Source organism: Ovis aries, chromosome 13 (assembly GCF_016772045.2).
Source record: "Ovis aries strain OAR_USU_Benz2616 breed Rambouillet chromosome 13, ARS-UI_Ramb_v3.0, whole genome shotgun sequence".
Taxonomy (NCBI): Eukaryota; Metazoa; Chordata; class Mammalia; order Artiodactyla; family Bovidae; genus Ovis; species Ovis aries.
Genome location: NC_056066.1, coordinates 67,972,468 through 67,991,287, shown reverse-complemented (window position 1 = coordinate 67,991,287; position 18,820 = coordinate 67,972,468).

The following is an 18,820-nucleotide window of genomic DNA, read 5'->3' as shown; positions in this document are numbered from 1 at the left end:
TGATACATCTTGATGAGCCTTGAAAACAGTAATGTAAGTGAAAAGGCTACGCACAAAAGGCCCCATCGTGCATGATTCTATTTACATGAGATGTCCAGAATAGGTAGATCTATAGAAGGCGATGGCACCCCACTCCAGTACTCTTGCCTGGAAAATCCCATGGATGGAGGAGCCTGGTGAGCTGCAGTCCATGGGGTCTCGAAGAGTCGGACACAACTGAGCAACTTCACTTTCACTTTTCACTTTCATGCAGTGGAGAAAGAAATGGCAACCCACTCCAGTGTTCTTGCCTGGAGAATCCCATGGACGGTGGAGCCTGATGGGCTGCCGTCTATGCACAGAGTTGAACACGACTGACATGACTTAGCAGCAGCATAGTGACAGGAAGCCTATTAGTGGCTGCCAGATGTAAAACGAATGGGGAGCGACTGCTTAATGGGTACAGGGTTACTTTTCAGAGTGATCCAAGTTCTGAAACTAAGGGAACTCCCTGGTAGTCCAGTGGTTAGGACTCCAAGCTCTCTGCTGAGAGCCCAGGTTCGATTCTTGGTCAGGGAACTAAGATCCCACAAACTGTGCAGTGCCACCAAAAAAAAAGTTCTGAAACTAGATGATGATAGTTGTACAACACTATGAAGGTACTTGATATCGCTGCATTGTACACCTTAAAAGAATTTAAGTGATATATTTTATGTTATAAATATTATACAAGAAAAAATATGCTTTATACAAAAGTTACAAGACTAAATGTAGGTTTCAAAAGCATACATTTACATGGTGTCAGAACTCATGATGGGGCTTTGATGAGGACTTGGGAAATTTGATGTCACCCTTGACAAACTAAAGTCTAATTCTGATGTATAAAAAACAACCACATAATTTCTGGTTTCTGTAAAAATCACCTGTGGGCAAGAGGTGTGGAGAAAGGACTGAATAGATTCATACAACCCTCATTCAAAAAAGTTACCCTCCTCAGAGGAGAGCCCACTTAAAGCCCATAGCCATCTACCAACCATTCGATTTCTCTTCTTCTCTCTGCTGCTGCTGCTGCTCCTGCTAAGTTGCTTCAGTTATGTCCAACTCTGTGCAACCCCATAGATGGCAGCACACCAGGCTCCTCTATCCCTGGGATTCTCCAGGCAAGAATACAGGAGTGGGTTGCCATTTCCTTCTCCCTTCTTCTCTCCCCTCCTGATAAATAGCTCCTGCAGAAACCAGGTTGCTCAAGCCAGAAACCAGGGCATTATCTTCATCAGCTCCTTCCTTCTCACCTCCACTCCCAATCCGTCAGCAAATTCTGTCAGTTCCATCTCCAAAATCTATCTCAAATGAGTCCCCCTCTTTTGTTCTCCATTGCCTCCAGTCTTGGTCAAGCCACCATCTTGGCTGGTGCACAGAGTCCCCTCTGTCTCTTTGCTCTGTTCTCCCATCCTACCATCCATTCTCCAAGCACAGTAACCAGAATGGCCTTTTCCTTCAAAAGGCAAATCTGATCGTATCAGAGGAATGGCACCTGGACACCTCCTCCAATAACTGCTCCTTTGGGTCTAGGCTTTGTTGCTCTCCTAGCCCTTCCTCTGGGACATTCTCAATCTGTACACTTGGTCAACTGGTTGGAATTTGTATTAGTTGGCTCAGGTTGCCATTAAGTACTACACATTGAGCGATTTAGGCAACAGAAGTTGATTTTCTCACAGCTCTAGAAGTCAGGAGTCTGAGATCCAAGATCAAGCAGAGTTGATTTCTCCTGTCACCCCCTCCTTGGTGTGTAGGTGACACCTTCTCCCCATGTCTTCCCTCTGTGTGTGTCTGTGTCCTAACCTCCTCCTCTTATAAAGACACTGTTGGTTTGGGGTTAGGACTTTTCTTCTAATGACCTGATTTAACCTTGATCACCTCTTTAAAGACCTTTTCTCCAAATAGGGTTATAATCTAAGGTATTGGAGTTTAGCACTTCAGTGCATGAATAGGGTTGGGGGACACAATTCAGCCCATAACAGAATGCAATGTGCTATTTGTGATAACTAGGTGTTCATTCAGCTCCTCTGAGCCTCGCTGCCCCTTCCATTCAGACGGATGCTACCCGCCTTTCCAAGTGGCCAGCATCAGAGAAAATTCACAGAAAGCCAACAGTTCCCCGCCAAGCATGGAGTCGGCACTGATCCTGGGGAACTTTCCTTCAAGACCACTGTGGGTGGAGGCTCCCCTGTGAGGAGGCATTTGGCTACACCAGCCCCATAGACCCCACTGCCAGCTTCAAAGGGTTAAGGCAGCAGGCAGACTTATTGACTGGGGCTTCTTGGCGGGTCCAGGGAAGCGTGACTGATTGGAAGCCTGTTCGGAGGAGGAGCCCACTTTGCGGGCCCGAAATAAATAAAGGCCTGTCGATAGCTCAGATCCCCAAGCATCGACAGAGTCTGCAGTCTCAATAGGCAATTAACACTTTACAGGGGCCATTACCCAGCGGCCTCCCCACGTTTTACTGCACATTTTCTGCCATCAAGTCTGGTATTGAAGCTTCTAAATAAAAACATAAAAGTGAGCTAAAGCAGGCCAGCGCTTTGCCTGACTGCAGTCACAGGGCCCACACACAGCAAAGAGATCATATTTCCTCTGTGCTCCAACGCCCCTGCATCCCCCATCCTGCACTCGTGCTTGTGTGTACACACACACCTGTCCATACACATACACACACGGACCCATCTCCTGAGTGTGTCTGGGGAGGGGGTGTTCTGGAAACAGACCACCTGGATTTTAACTGCCTCCAACACATCGGCTGTGTGGTCTTGCACAAATGAACCTCAGTTTCTTCATCTGTAAGATGGGAATGATAATACAGTCCACTTCACAGGCCAGTCCTGAAGACTAGATGCTTTTAGCACAAAGCCTAGCGCATAATAGTTCAGTTCAGTTCAGTTGCTCAGTCGTGTCTGACTATTTGTGACCCCATGAATCGCAGCACGCCAGGCCTCCCTGTCCATCACCAACTCCTGAAGTTCACTCAAACTCACGTCCATCAAGTCGGTGATGCCATCCAACCATCTCATCCTCTGTTGTCCCCTTCTCCTCCTGCCCTCAATCCCTCCCAGCATCAGGGTCTTTTCCAATGAGTCAACTCTTCGCATGAGGTGGCCAAATTACTGGAGTTTCAGCTTTAGCATCAGTCCTTCCAAAGAACACCCAGGGCTGATCTCCTTCAGAATGGACTGGTTGGATCTTGCAGTCCAAGGGACTCTCAAGAGTCTTCTCAAACACCACAGTTCAAAAGCATCAATTCTTCAGCACTCAGCTTTCTTCACAGTCCAACTCTCACATCCATTCATGACCACTGCAAAAACCATAGCCTTGACTAGACAAACCTTTGTTGGCAAAGTAATGTCTCTGCTTTTCAGTATGCTATCTAGGTTGGTCATAACTTTCCTTCCAAGGAGTAAGCGTCTTTTAATTTCATGGCTGCAATCACCAACTGCAGTGATTTTGGAGCCAAAAAATAAAATAAAGTCTGACACTGTTTCCCCAGGATCAAGACCATCCCCATGGAAAAGAAATGCAAAAAAGCAAAATGGCTGTCTGGGGAAGCCTCACAAATACCTGTGAAAAGAAGAGAAGCGAAAAGCCAAGGAGAAAAGGAAAGATATAAGCATCTGAATGCAGAGTTCCAAAGAATAGCAAGAAGAGATAAGAAAGCCTTCCTCAGGGATCAATGCAAAGAAATAGAGGAAAACAACAGAATGGGAAAGACTAGAGATCTCTTCAAGAAAATTAAAGACAACAAGGGAACATTTCATGCAAAGATGGGCTCGATAAAGGACAGAAATGGTATGGACCTAACAGAAGCAGAAGATATTAAGAAGAGGTGGCAAGAATACACAGAAGAACTGTACAAAAGGATCTTCACGACCAAGATAATTACGATGGTGTGATCACTCATCTAGAGCCAGACATCTTGGAATGTGAAGTCAAGTGGGCCTTAGAAAGCATCACTACGAACAAAGCTAGTGGAGGTGATGGACTTCCAGTAGAGCTATTTCAAATCCTGAAACATGATGCTGTGAAAGTGCTGCACTCAATATGCCAGCAAATATGGAAAACTCAGCAGTGGCCACAGGACTGGAAAAGGTCAGTGTTCATTCCAATCCCAAAGAAGGGCAATGCCAAAGAATGCTCAAACTACCACACAATTGCACTCATCTCACATGCTGGTAAAGTAATGCTCAAAATTCTCCAAGCCAGGCTTCAGCAATACGTGAACCGTGAACTCCCTGATGTTCAAGCTGGTTTTAGAAAAGGCAGAGGAACCAGAGATCAAATTGCCAACATCCCCTGGATCATGGAAAAAGCAAGAGAGTTCCAGAAAAACATCTATTTCTGCTTTATTGACTATGCCAAAGCCTTTGACTGTGTGGATCATAATAAGCTGTGGAAAATTCTGAAAGAGATGGGAATACCAGACCACCTGACCTGCCTCTTGAGAAATCTGTATGCAGGCCAGGAAGCAACAGTTAGAACTGGACATGGAACAACAGACTGGTTCCAAATCGGAAAAGGAGTGCGTCAAGGCTGTATATTGTCACTCTGCTTATTTAACTTATATGCAGAGTACATCATGAGAAACGCTGGACTGGAAGAAACACAAGCTGGAATCAAGATTGCTGGGAGAAATATCAATAACCTCAGATATGCAGATGACTCCACCCTTATGGCAGAAAGTGAAGAGGAACTAAAAGCCTCCTGATGAAAGTGAAAGAGGAGAGCAAAAACGTTGGCTTAAAGCTCAACATTCAGAAAACGAAGATCATGGCATCCAGTCCCATCACTCCATGGGAAATAGATGGGGAAACAGTGGAAACAGTGGCAGACTTTATTGTTTTGGGCTCCAAAATCACTGCAGTTGGTGATTTCAGCCATGAAATTAAAAGACGCTTACTCCTTGGAAGAAAAGTTATGATCAACCTAGATAGCGTATTGAAAAGCAGAGACATTACTTTGCCAACTAAGGTCCGTCTAGTCAAGGCTATGGTTTTTCCAGTGGTCATGTATGGATGTGAGAGTTGGACTGTGATGAAGGCTGAGCACAGAAGAATTGATGCTTTTTAACTGTGATGTTGGAGAAGACTCTTGAGAGTCCCTTGGACTGCAAGAAGATTCAACCAGTCCATTCTGAAGGAGATCAGCCCTGGGTGTTCTTTTGGAAGGAATGATGCTAAAGTTGAAACTCCAGTACTTTGGCCACCTCATGCGAAGAGTTGACTCACTGGAGAAGACTTTGATGCTGGGAGGGATTGGGGGCAAGAGGAGAAGGGGACGACAGAGGATGAGATGGCTGGATGGCATCACTGACTCGATGGATGCAACTCTGAGTGAACTCCGGGAGTTGGTGATGGACAGGGAGGCCTGGCGTGCTGCGATTCACGGGGTCGCAAAGAGTCAGACACGACTGAGCGACTGAACTGAACTGAACTGATGGGACCAGATGCCATGATCTTCATTTTAGTGAACATGTAAAATGGTGCAGACAGTTAACAATATAGTGTGGAGATTCCTAAAAAGTTTGGGCTTCTCTGGTGGCTCAGACAGGAAAGAATCTGCCTGCAATTCAGGCCCAGGTTCAATCCCTGGGTCTGGAAGATCCCCTAAGAATGGAAATACCACATGACCCAACTATCCTACTTGTGGATATCTATCGAAAGAAAACAAAAACACTAATTCAAAAAAGTACATGCACCCCTATGTCCGTAGCAGCATTGTTTACGACAGCCAGGATATGGAAACAACATAAGAGCCTACAAATGGATGAATGGATAATGAAGACCAGGTATATGTGTATGTGACTATCGTTTTTGTGACCCACAAAAAAGAATGAAATTCTTCTATTTGCACAACTTGGATGGACCTAAGAGCATTACACTAAATGAAATAAGTCAGATGGAGAAAGACAAAAGACAAAGACAAAATATGATTTTTGTCATACACAGAATCTAAAAAAAAAAGTGAAAATAACAGTGAACAAATAAAATAAAACAAGAACAAATTCATAGATACAGAGGACAGTTTAGGGGGTACCAGAAGGGAAGAATGTTGGCGATCAGCTCTATGATGATGGTAATTAAACTTGCAGTAACGGTCACTTTGCAGTGTATACACGCATTGAACTAGAGGGCTACACATCTGAAGCTCACATAATAAGAAAATGAGGATTTGTATGCATCAAATATTTGGGCACTATCTTTCCCTTTTTAATGATTTCCATTGGACATGTATATTAATGTTCACTTAATCTAATGTTTTCTACTGTTAGAAGTCCAGATGAGGCATAGATCATTTTTACATGTTACTGAAATATATAGTCTCATCACAATATACTGGTTGATAATACTGCATGCATGAGAGCTCTGTCGCTCAGTCGTGTCTGACTCTGCGACCCCATGGACTGTAGCCCACCAGGCTCCTCTGTCCATGGTATTTCCCAGGCAAGAATACTGGAGTGGGTGGCCATTTCCTTCTCTGGGGGATTTTCCCAACCCAGGGACCAAACACAGGTCTCCTGCATTGCAAGCAGATTCATCTGAGCCACCAGGGAAGCCCCAGTTGATAATAAAAATATACCTTTATTCTTAACAGCACAGCACATACTGGACATGAATGGGTGGCCAAACATTTCCTTCTCTGGGCATTTCCCATACCCCAGGGCCATTCTCAATTATCACAGGTCTACCTGCAGCCAGCATCATTGCCAGATATACTGTATACTTCACTCTGTATAATCGGCTCCAGTTTTCATCCAGATTCAAATGGTGATGGAACATTGGGGTACATGTGTCTCTTTCAATTCTGGTTTCTGTATGCCCAGCAGTGGGAACAGTTCTATTTTGCAATTCTGTGGCTGGTGTAGGAGGGTGCTTGCAGATTTTGGATCGCAGACATTCTGACTGGTGTGAAGTGGTACCTCATTGTGGTTTTGATTTTGCATTTCTGGAATTGAGCTGTAAGTTGCTTGTATATTTTTGAGATTAGTTGTTTGTCAGAAGCTGTCGTTTTTGAAGCTTTTAATTTTAATTAGATCCCCATTTGTGAGTTTTATAGTTTCTGGTCTTACATTTAGATCTTTAATCCATTTTGAAAATTTCTTAGATGTTCAGTATTACCCAAAAGTGGAAAAATTATTCACTGAATATATAATTACTGTCTTTCATTTTTTACAAACATAAATAAGTGTATGAAAAATACAAAAAACCCTCATGCTACAAACCACATCAAAAAAATTTTAATGAATATATAAAAGGTGCTATGAGAAAAATTGGTAAGGGTATGGGACGAGCAGAACAGAAAAGGAAAGAGCAAAAGTATAATTTCTGGTGAACCTCAGCCTGATGCTGCAGGGAACTTCAGGGTATTACTACCCCTAGATCACATCCTTAAAACTCAACATTCAAATAATTAAAATCATGGAATCTGGTCCCATCACTTCATGGCAGATAGAAGGGGGCACAGTGGAAACAGTGACAGATTTTATTTTCTTGGGCTCTAAAATCACTGCAGACGGTGACTGCAGCCATGAAATTAAAATACACTTGCTCCTTGGAAGGAAAACTATGACAAACATAGACAGCATATTAAAAAGCAAAGACACTACTTAAGCTATGGTTTTTTTAGTAGTCATATACGATGTGAGAGTTGGACCATAAAGAAAGCTGAGTGCCGGAGGATTGATGCTTTCTAACTGTGGTGCTAGAGAAGACTCTTAAGAGTCCCTTGGACTGCAAGGAGATCAAACCAGTCAAATCCTGAAGGAAATCAATCCTGAATATTCACTGGAAGGACTGATTCTGACAATGAAGCTCCAACATTTTGGCCACCTGATGCGAAGAGCCAACTCACTGGAAAAGACTGTGTTGCTGGAGAAGACTGAGAGCAGGAGGCGAAGGGGGCGACAGAGGATGAGATGGTGAGATAGCATCACTAACTTCAAGGCCTGTCCAGTCAAGGCTATGGTTTTTCCAGTAGTCATGTATGGATGTGAGAGTTGGACTATAAAGAAAGCTAAGTGCTGAAGAATTGATGCTTTTGAACTGCGGTGTTGGAGAAGACTCTTGAGAGTCCCTTGGACTGCAAGGAGATCCAACCAGTCCATCCTAAAGGAGATCAGTCCTGGGTGTTCATTGGAAGGACTGATGCTGAAGCTGAAACTCCAATACTTTGGCCACCTCATGCGAAGAGCTGACTCATTGAAAAGACCCTGATGCTGGGAAAGACTGAGGGCAGGAGGAGAAGGGGACAACAGAGGATGAGATGGTTGGATGGCATCATCGACTCGATGGACATGGGTCTGGGTGGACTCTGGGAGTTGGTGCTGGACAGGGAGGCCTGGCGTGCTGTGATTCATGGGGTCGCAAAGAGTCAGACACGACTGAACTGAACTGAACTTTCAATGGTTATGAGTTTGAGAAAATTTTGGGAGATAGTGAAGGACAGGGAAGCCTTGTGTGTGCAGTCCATGGGATCACAAAGTGTTGGACACGAGTGAGCGACTGAACAGCACCAACCAAGACCACATCCAGCTTCAAGTATAGGATCTGGGCCTTTGTACATGCATACCTTTCAGTCGCTAGCTATGGGCCTCAGGGAGGGGCAGGGGACATACACTCCCAGGCATCTCTGGGATAGAACCCCATGCCCACCCTCACAGGCTTCTGTACCCCAGGCAATCCTCTGAAAAAGGTCGAAGAAGTGAGCAGTCAGCAACAAAGCACACTGGTGCTTTCACGCTGGTGAAAAGGATCCCTCAGAATCTGGGGATAATGCTGAACTCTACCTGTGCCCTGTGATTTTGGAAAACAGTGAAGATTAAGAAACCATGCCTCCACTGCTTCCCATCCCCAGAAGGAGAGGGTGAGATGAACTGAGAGAGTAGCATAGCCATATATACACTACCATGTGTAGAATAGATAGCCAGTAGGAACTGCTGTATAGCACAGGGAACCCAGCCCAGCTCTCTGTGAAGACCTAGAGGGCTGGAATGGGGGGAAGTGGGAGGAAGGTTCAAGAGGAGGGGATGTATATACTTATGACTGATTGGCTTTGATATATGGGAGAAAACAAATGCAACATCATAAAGCAATTATCCTCCAATTAAAGATTTACAAAAATAAAAAATCAAATTAAATGTACAATCTCTTTAAAACAGCAATTTCACTTTAATAATTAAGTTTATAGAAATATTTCTACATGGATACAGATATAAATGGGCTTCCCAAGTGGTATTCAGGAGATTTAGGAAATGCAGGTTCAATATTTGGGATGGGAAGAACCCCTGGGGGAGGAAATGGCAACCCACTCCAGTATTCTTGCCTGGAGAATCTCATGGATGGAGGAGCCTGGCAGGCTACAGTCCATGGAGTTGCAAAGAATCGGACATTACTGAGCACGCACGCACGCTCCACACAAATATAAACATTGCTTATAATCACATGATATTGAGAGCTCATCAATAGGATGATTAAGTAGAGTATTAATTATCCATTTTAAAAAAGAAAGAAAGAAATCCCCCCACCCTTTTGTGTCCCAGGAAACAGAGTACTGCAAAGAAACCACTTGTCCCCATGTGACTTAGGTAAGTGTCACCAAATGTCCCCTTGTTTTACCTTTGATAAGGCAGACGCAAGACTTTCACATTCCTATTCTTTGCCTCATAAATGATTAGTCAAATGTTTTCTCCTTACTTGCAAATTCAGATTTGTTTCGTATTGGACAGGGCACAACAGTGCCCATGACTGAAGCCACACAGAAAGTGGTAGGACAAGCCTCAGGCCTCCACTCCCAGACTCATCACCTCCCCCAGGGATGAAATTCTCTCTGGGCTCACCCCCAGGCCTTTATTTATGGCATCTCTCCCTTCCCAGGCTCTACTCCTCCCTCAAAATCCTGTCCATCCTCCCAAGCTTACCTCGTCCCTATGTCTTCCTCAGTACAGTTGAACTCAATAGAAGCCTGTCCTTATTGAACAAACATCACTCCACTGATTCACTTGGACATGAAATGGGCTCTAGGCTGAGTCTGAGATCCCAGGGGCAGCTTCATGGGCATCTACAGGGTGATCAATATCAGATCATCTCATAAAGACATACAGTCAGTTCAGGTATAAGGGGTTGCTCTTAAGGCATAAATTTAATTCTTTCACAAGAGCAGCTAGGGACTCATCTCTGCCAAAGTGAACCAGCAAAGCACTCTGCCTTTTTCACTCTGAGAAGAGCCACGTAGAGGGCTCTCTCGGTTACGCAAATCAGGTAGGAGCAGACACTACACCCAGGGAAAAGGTCTAATGAGGACTCTCCTCACCTGACACAGCACACTTCTCACAATGAAACTAGGGGTGCAGAAATGTCTTAGAAGAAGTGAGTCCAATCTTTTAAGGAGTCAAGAATATCCTGGGAAAGAAGGGCTTGAAATCCCGAACCTGAGCCCAAGCATGAAGTGCAACATTATTAGAACATCTTCAAGTTGATTCGATGGCCTGCTCATTTTCAGATCAAACAAACAATAAGGGTTCCAACAGAAGATCAGCCAGAGAGGGAACCTGGACTGGTGGCCCATGTTTGCGGTTTCTTAGACGTGTAACCAAGGCTGTAACTCCTCTGAGCCCAGCCACTCTCACCAAGCTTCAGAACCAGTGAAAGACCATGTGATTGTGAAATAGGACTTCCAGTGACTTTCTTAACTCCATGTGTCTGCCCCAATTCTCTGAGCTTCTGAGTGAGGAAAACAAAAATGGATGCTGCTTCCTTTTTGCCCTCTAAATCTTGCCTGAAGCTGTACTTTGTGATCCACCTTCACAGGAAACAGAATACTGGAAAATGCAACTAAACTTAGCCAAGTTGACACCCCATAAAACCAACCCAGATAAAACCAACCCAGTGAGACATAGCCAACACCCTGTTCAAACCATACCTAAAGGCTGAATCTCTGAACTAGTTGACTATAGCCAGTACATTTCCTGTGTCATTTAGTGTAAACTGGTTCTTTTTAAATTTGTAAACCAAAAGTATCATAACTGTTATAGCCAGGGAATAACATCAGGGTCCAGCACTGGCCAGGAAGAAGAATGAGGAGTCTAAATAACCTAGAGAAGGAAGAAGAGCACAGAATAGGAGAGACTATGTTAGTTCTTACTGTACTAAGTTAAGCTAAGGAATCTTATCCTGGGGAAACTTAAAGGTAACGTAGTCTGACACTTCATTGGAAGGACTGATGCTGAAGTTGAAGCTCTAATACTTTGGCTACCTGATGAGAAGAGCTGACTCATTGGAAAAGATCCTGATGCTGGGAAAGATTGAAGGCAGGAGCAGAAGGAGACAACAAAAGATGAGATGGTGGGATGGTATCACCAACTCAACGGACATGAGTTTGAGCAAACTCCAGGAGATGGTGAAGGACAGGGAAGCCTGGCATGCTGCAGTCCATGGGGTTGCAAACAGTCAGACACAATTGAACAACAAGAAAGTCTGACACTAAGTGTTTCAGTCTGAAGAGCTCACCCCAAACTCTGGAGAAAGGAAAAACTATTATACAATCCACTGCTGGGGCAATGAGCCTGTCTCTCCTCGTGTCACTTCTTGTAACTCCATCCTCAGTGGTTGTTAAACTAGTTCATCAGTGTTTAATTTTTCAGCTTAGGCTCTGTCACTCTCATCACTGAATAGGACTTAGTGGCTTCTGCTGACTCTTATAAAGAATAGTTCCCTCCTAGAAGAAAACATAGGCAAAATATTCTTTGACATAAATCATAGCGATGTTTTCTTAGGTCAGTCTCCCAAAGCAAAAGAAATAAAAGCAAAAATAAACAAACGGGACGTAATCAAACTTGTAAACTTTTGCACAGCAAAGGAAATCCTAAACAAAACAAAAAGTCAACCTACAGAATGGGAGAAAATATTCACAATGTGACTGTTAAGGCTAAATTTCCAAAATATACAAATAGCTCATACAATTCATTATCAAAAACAAACAACTCAACCGAAAAATGAGCTGAAGTCTTAAATAGACATTTCTCCAAAGAAGACATATATCGATAGATGGTCAGAAGGCAGTTGAAAAGATGCTCAACATTGCTATTTATTAGAGAAATGGAAATAAAAACTGCAATGAGGTATCACTTCACTCCAGTCAGAATAGCCATCATCCAAAAGTCTACAAATAAATGCTGGAGAGAGCGTGTGAAACTATACTAGCTACACTGCTGGTGGGAATGTAAATTGGTACAATCACTATGGAGAAGAGAATGGAGATTTCTCAGGAAGTTAAAAGTAGAGCTACTATATGAACCAGCGATTCCACTCCTGGGAATGTATCCTGCCAGGGGCCAGTGTGAGGAACTCCGCCCATGGCAAAGGTCATGAGGAAGGAGGCTTGGCATAGGCAAAGGTGTGATCGAGCCTCAGGAAACCCCCTGTTTCCGAGCACCTACCCCCAAAACCAGAGCCTATCTACTTTACTGTTTCATGCTCTCGCCTACACCTCTGACTTTATGGGGGGCTGTTCCCCACCGGTTCTCTCGGAGAAGGAGTAAATGTGCAGATCCAAGTCAATAAAAATTCCTGGATGTGACAAGAGTGTTTCAACTTACGAACTCCTCTGAAGGTTATCTAGCCCGCTTGTATAGGTTCGTCCGGCCACATGATTGTTTACAGCCTCCCAACCTGAGAGGCACGAGATGTTTTAGACTTACTAAAGGCAAATTCTTTTGGGGAGTTAGAAATTATTAGTATAGTGGGTTGGTTAGGAATTATATTGGTGAAGGGTTTTTCATTTGTTGTGCCAATAATTGCTGCTAATTCCCTGCCCTGGCTGTGACAAATGTGTCTCAGGTCAAACCTCTCTGCTGGCAAACTAGCTTGTGTGACAGGATTATCCATACTCCTGCCACTACCCACATGATTGTTTACTACCTCTCAACCATAAACAGCACAAAGAGTTTGGAGTATTTTGAGAATCTTAATTAGCATAGGGCTTTTCTCATTGTTGAGTCAATGATTGCCGCCAGGCCCCCATATCCTTAGGCACCTGGGAATATATTAATCAATGTATTTGGAATATAGCAAAGGAAATATAGTAGTTTTTAAGGTTAGCAATACTAGACTTTTTGAGTTAATGAATTTTCTCTTTTGTAATAGATCACTGTACTTTGTTATAAATCACTGTGTCCTTGCTATGTGAAAATGTAACTTTATCACTATCTTAAGACTAAATAGATCTTAAGGGGAACATTGGTGAAAGGATTTTCATTTGTTGGGCTGATGTTTGCTGCTAAATCTCCATATTCCCTGCCCTTATAATGAATATAACTAACATATAAGAGAAATAAGTATTAACCTTTAAGATTAATCATGTTAACCTTGGGTTAAATAAATTCCTTTCTTGATTGTAACTCACTACACCCTCACCCTATAGGAATGCAACTTTATTTGGAGGGTGGTGCCTGGTTTAAGAAAAAACACCCTTGGAAAAAATAAGTTTTTTGGTTATCAGAAAAAAAGGGTCATAAAATGTCAGCAGGCCTCATGGCCAGAAGATGATGTAAAACCCCTAAGATCTTTTTTTATTTAAAGCACCTGATTTTGATAAAGGTCAGGACTGCTGACCCCTGCATGACTCTGTATTCATCCCTATGTGTAACAAAAGGTATATAAGCAAACCCAAAAATAAAGAAATCAGATCCGTTTCTGGAAAGACTGATTCCCCCATGTCATTCTTTCTTGCTCCCCGTTTTTCTGGCTGAATTCCCATCTGGAGTGTGGGTGCCTGCCACGTCTACTTACTTGCCCTGGCTTTCAAGCCCACACGAGAAGGAGCCCAAGGAGAGGCACCTTCCAATATTCAAGTGGCGCCGGTGGCCCAACGTAGATGGTGCAAATTCCTCGTCTTGGAATTTTATTGGTATCCCATGTAAACCAAGTTATTCAGCCTCTTTTTCTCTCCTAATATTTTCTGGCTGAATCCCCATCTGGTGCATGGGTACCCACCAAGCCTACTAATTTTGCCTGGGCTTCTAAGATCAGACCGGGGGGGCTTCAGTGCCTCCTCTCCTTCGGGAGAACGGGAAGACGCCTGTGGCCTATGTAGGTGGTGATTGGTATTCCATGTAAACCAAGTTATTCAGCCTCTTTTTCTCTGCTAATTTTCTAATCCCTCTCTATCTGTAATTAAATAAGTTATTTCCAAGGACGCTGACTCCGTCCCCACCTTCAAATCACCCTGGATCCACCGGGGCTGGACCCTGGCAGTATCCAAAAAGATTCAAATAACAATTTGAAAAGATACATGCACCTCAATTTTCATAGCAGCATGTTTTACAATAGACAAGACATGGAAGCAACCTAAGTGTCTATCAACAGATAAATGAATAAAGAAGATGCAATATATTTATATATATATATATTACACCTTCTTTATGTATATATACACAACTTCTTTATATATATATACATATATGTCTTCTTTATAAATATACATTTATATAATGGAATATTCAGTCAGTTCAGTTCAGTTGCTCAGTCGTGTCTGACTCTTTGCAACCCCATGAATCGCAGTACACCAGGCCTCCCTGTCCATCACCAACTCCTGGAGTTCACTCAGACTCACGTCCATTGAGTCCGTGATGCCATCCAGCCATCTCATCCTCTGTCGTCCCCTTCTCCTCCTGCCCCCAATCCCTCCCAGCATCACAGTCTTTTCCAATGAGTCAACTCTTCACATGAGGTGGCCAAAGTACTGGAGTTTCAGCTTTAGCATCAGGCCTTCCAAAGAACACCTAAGACTGATCTCCTTTAGAATGGACTGGTTGGATCTCCTTACAGTCCAAGGGACTCTCAAGAGTCTTCTCCAACACCACAGTTCAAAAGCATCAATTCTTCAGCGCTCAGCTTTCTTCACAGTCCAACTCTCACATCCATACATGACTACTGCAAAAACCATACCCTTGCCTAGATGGACCTTTGTTGGCAAAGTAAAGTCTCTGCTTTTCAATATGCTGTCTAGGTTGGTCATAACTTTCCTTCCAAGGAGTAAGCGTCTTTTAATTTCATGGCTGCAGTCACCATCTGCAGTGATTTTGGAGCCCAAAACAATAAAGTCTGACACTGTTTCCACTGTTTCCCATCTATTTCCCATGAAGTGATGGGACCAGATGCCATGATCTTTGTTTTCTGAATGTTGAGCTTTAAGCCAACTTTTTCACTCTCTACTTTCACTTTCATCAGGAGGCTTTTTAGTTCCTCTTCACTTTCTGCCATTACCTAGCCATAAAAAAGAAAGGAATAATGCCATTTGCAGCAACATAGATGGACCTAGAGATTATCATATTAAGTGAAGTAAACCAGACAGAAAAAAAAAACATAATATAACATCACTTATTTGTGGAATCTTAAAAAGTAATACAAATAAACTTATTTACAAACAGAAACAGTCTCACAGACATAGAAACCAATGTATGGTTACCAAAGGGGAAGGTGAGGGAGAAATCAATAAGAAGTTTGGAGTTTGGGATTAACAGATACACACCACTCTATATACAATAAAGAAGGACCTATATGTAGCACAGGGAATAACAACTAAAAAAGAACAGGACTTAATACTTGTAAACATTAAGGAATAATGATTAAAAGAACAGTCTTTGAAGGAAGTTGAATCTGTATTCAATTTGTCTCTGTACCATCTACTGAATATAATATATTGAGCCAAGTTACTTAATCCATCTAAGCCTCAATTTCCTCATCTGTAAAGTACAATAATAACACCAATCCCACAGAGTTACCAAGAGGATTAAAAAAGATAAAGCACAAAGACTTACATAGGGCCTGCACTTAATAAATTGTCCCTCAATAAATTGCTATTATGACTATTCTTTCCACCGCTATTTTAAATGCTCGATTATTACTACTACAGAAGAAATATGACTTCATTACAAATGATTAGGAAAATATAAGAAAGTGGGAACTCTAAGTTGTATTAAAAAGCGTGGTGTCAACCTACATATTAATCTTTTGGAAAGATCTCTAAGACATTGAATAAGGGGGGAAAACAGTTGCAGAATAGAGTAAGTTTATGTTTGCATAAAACTGATATATGACACAATATACACTTCTATTTAGCGATAATCTTTCTAAGTACATAGAATATTACTTGAGTAACACACAAGAGCCTGGTACCAGAGGTTGCCTCTGACAAGAATGATAAAGACAGGGCAGGACAGATCAAGGATGCGAAGGGACATTCACTCTTACAAAGGCTGAATTTTCTACCGTGAGAGTGTACCCTGAATTATTTATATCACAGTTACAAGTTTTATAAATGTCAATATTTATTACTCTTTATTCTCTATACTGGCTTCCCTGGTGGCTAAGTGGTAAAGAATCTGCCTGCCAATGCAGGAGACATGGGTTCAATCCCTGAATCAGCAAGATACCCTGGAGAAAGAAATGGCAACACTCTCTGGCATTCTTGCCTGGGAAATCCCATGGATGGAGGATCCTGGCAGGCTACAGTCCTTGGGGTTGCAAAGAGTCGAACATAACTTAGCGACTGGAACAACAACAACAACTCTCTATATATCAGTAGTTCTCGACGTGGTGGTGGTTTAGTCACTAAGTCATGTCCAACTCTTTGCAACCCTGTGGCTGAGGCTCACTAGGTTCCTCTGTCCATGGGATTATCCAAGAATGAATACTGGAGTGAATTGCCATTTCCTTCTCCAGGGGATCTTCCTGACCCAGGGATCAAACCCATAACTCTCAAGCCTCCTGCATTGGCAGGCAGATTCTTTACCACTGAGCCACTGGGAAGCCTATTTCTCCAAGTGTGGCCCTCAAACCATCAGCCTCATCACCCTGTGAGAACATGTTAGAAAGGCAGATTCCCAGGCTCTGACATGAACCTAGGGAACCAGAAACTCTGGGATGGGGCACAGCTGTCTGTTTTAATCAGCCCTCCAAGTGATGCTGATGCAATGAAAGTCTAAGAATACTATTTAAATGATCTTGTTTTGCTAATGAGCCTGCTTTCTTCTTAGTAAGAAAGTCTATGCTTACTCATTCGACACCCACCTGCTCTGGAGCAACTACTCCATTGCCTTGAAATTTTAAACACCTTCCAGGTCTCAGAATCCCTGAGAATCAGAATCCCTGGTTTGAGTTCAAGCTCAGCCACTCCCTAGGAACACTTCCCAGAAGCAGTGCTTTGTATCCATCAAACTATTTCCTCTCCCTCTGAACACAGAAAGACTACATTTCCCAGACTCCCTCGTGTTTAGGATAGCCCCAAGTTACAGAGTTATTACCAATGAAAATATGAGCTGAAATGTCACTTCCTGCCCAAAGCTGTTTCTGGCATTTTTTGTTTTGTTTTGTTTTGTTTTAATTTGGCTGCTCCAGATCTACATTGCAGCTTGTGAGATCTTTATTTGTGGCCTGCAGGATTTAGTTCTCCAACCAGGGATGGAACCCAGGTCCTCTGCATTGAAGTCTTAACCGCTGGACCACCAGGGAAGTCCCATCGAGGCTATTCTTAAGTCACAAGTGGGACTTCTCCACTCTCTCTCTCTGTCTGGTCTGCATGACTGGACATAAGAACATTGAGGGGACAGAGCTACAAGATAGGAACATCCAGGGTCCCTAAGTCACCTTTCAAGTAGAACCATCAAGAAGAACCATCTGAACTACATGAGCAAGCGATAAAGCTTTCACTTTGCAAGATCACTGAGATTGGGGATTTTGTTACCACAGCAAACCTTACCCTATACCAACTAATATATCACCTGCATAGCTTTCAAGAAACCAGGGAACCTCTCTCAGACAGTTTCTTCAGGCTCATTCCTCCACTGAGTACCTACCTCATAGAGTTATTATGAGGTATAAATAAGATGATCCACACAAAATGCTGAATACAATGCCAGGCATATTAAATGCTCAATAAAGTGAAAGTGAAGTCACTTAGTCGTGTCCGACTCTTTGCAACCCTGTGGACTCTAGCCTACCAGGCTCTTCCGTCCATGGGATTCTCCAGGCAAGAGTACTAGAGTGGGTTGCCACTTCCTTCTCCAGGGGGTCTTCCCAAACCAGGGATCGAACCCGGTATCCCACACTGGAGGCAGACACTTTAACCTCTGAGCCACCAAAGAAGCCAAAGTTAAGCTGCTTCTATTTTTATTATCAAACACATTAACTATAGTCCCACTATCTTAACATAACCACCACCCATGTTGTTCCTTAGCAGATTTCTACATGAACATTAAAAATATCATTTACAGGACTTCCCTGGTGGTCCAGTGGTTAAAGAATCCACGTGCCAGCACAGGGGAGAGGGGTTTGATCCCTAGCCCAGGAAGATCCCTCATGCCGAGGGACAACTAAGCCTGTGCGCTGAAACTACTGAGCCCAGGTGTCACAACTACTGAGCCCGTGCTCTGCAACTACGGAAGCCTGTGTGCTCTAGAACCCATGTTCCACAGCAGGAGAAGGAAACACAATGAGAAGCCCATGCACTGCAAGGAAGAGTAGCCCCCCTCGCTGCAACTGGACAAAGCCTGTGCACAGCAGCAAAGACCCAGTGCAGCCAGAACAAAAAATCATTTACACCCTTCCATATACTGCTTTACATTCCACTTGGGATTTGATAGTAAGCATTTTTCATGTTACTCTATAGTCTTCCTGACCACGGTTACCATTTATCACAAGCATTCTATGGGGAAGCTATAGAATTGAAGACCATTTCATGCTTCTGGGCGTAGAACTCCCAAAAACTATTTCTTAATCCATCGATTTGCCTAATAACA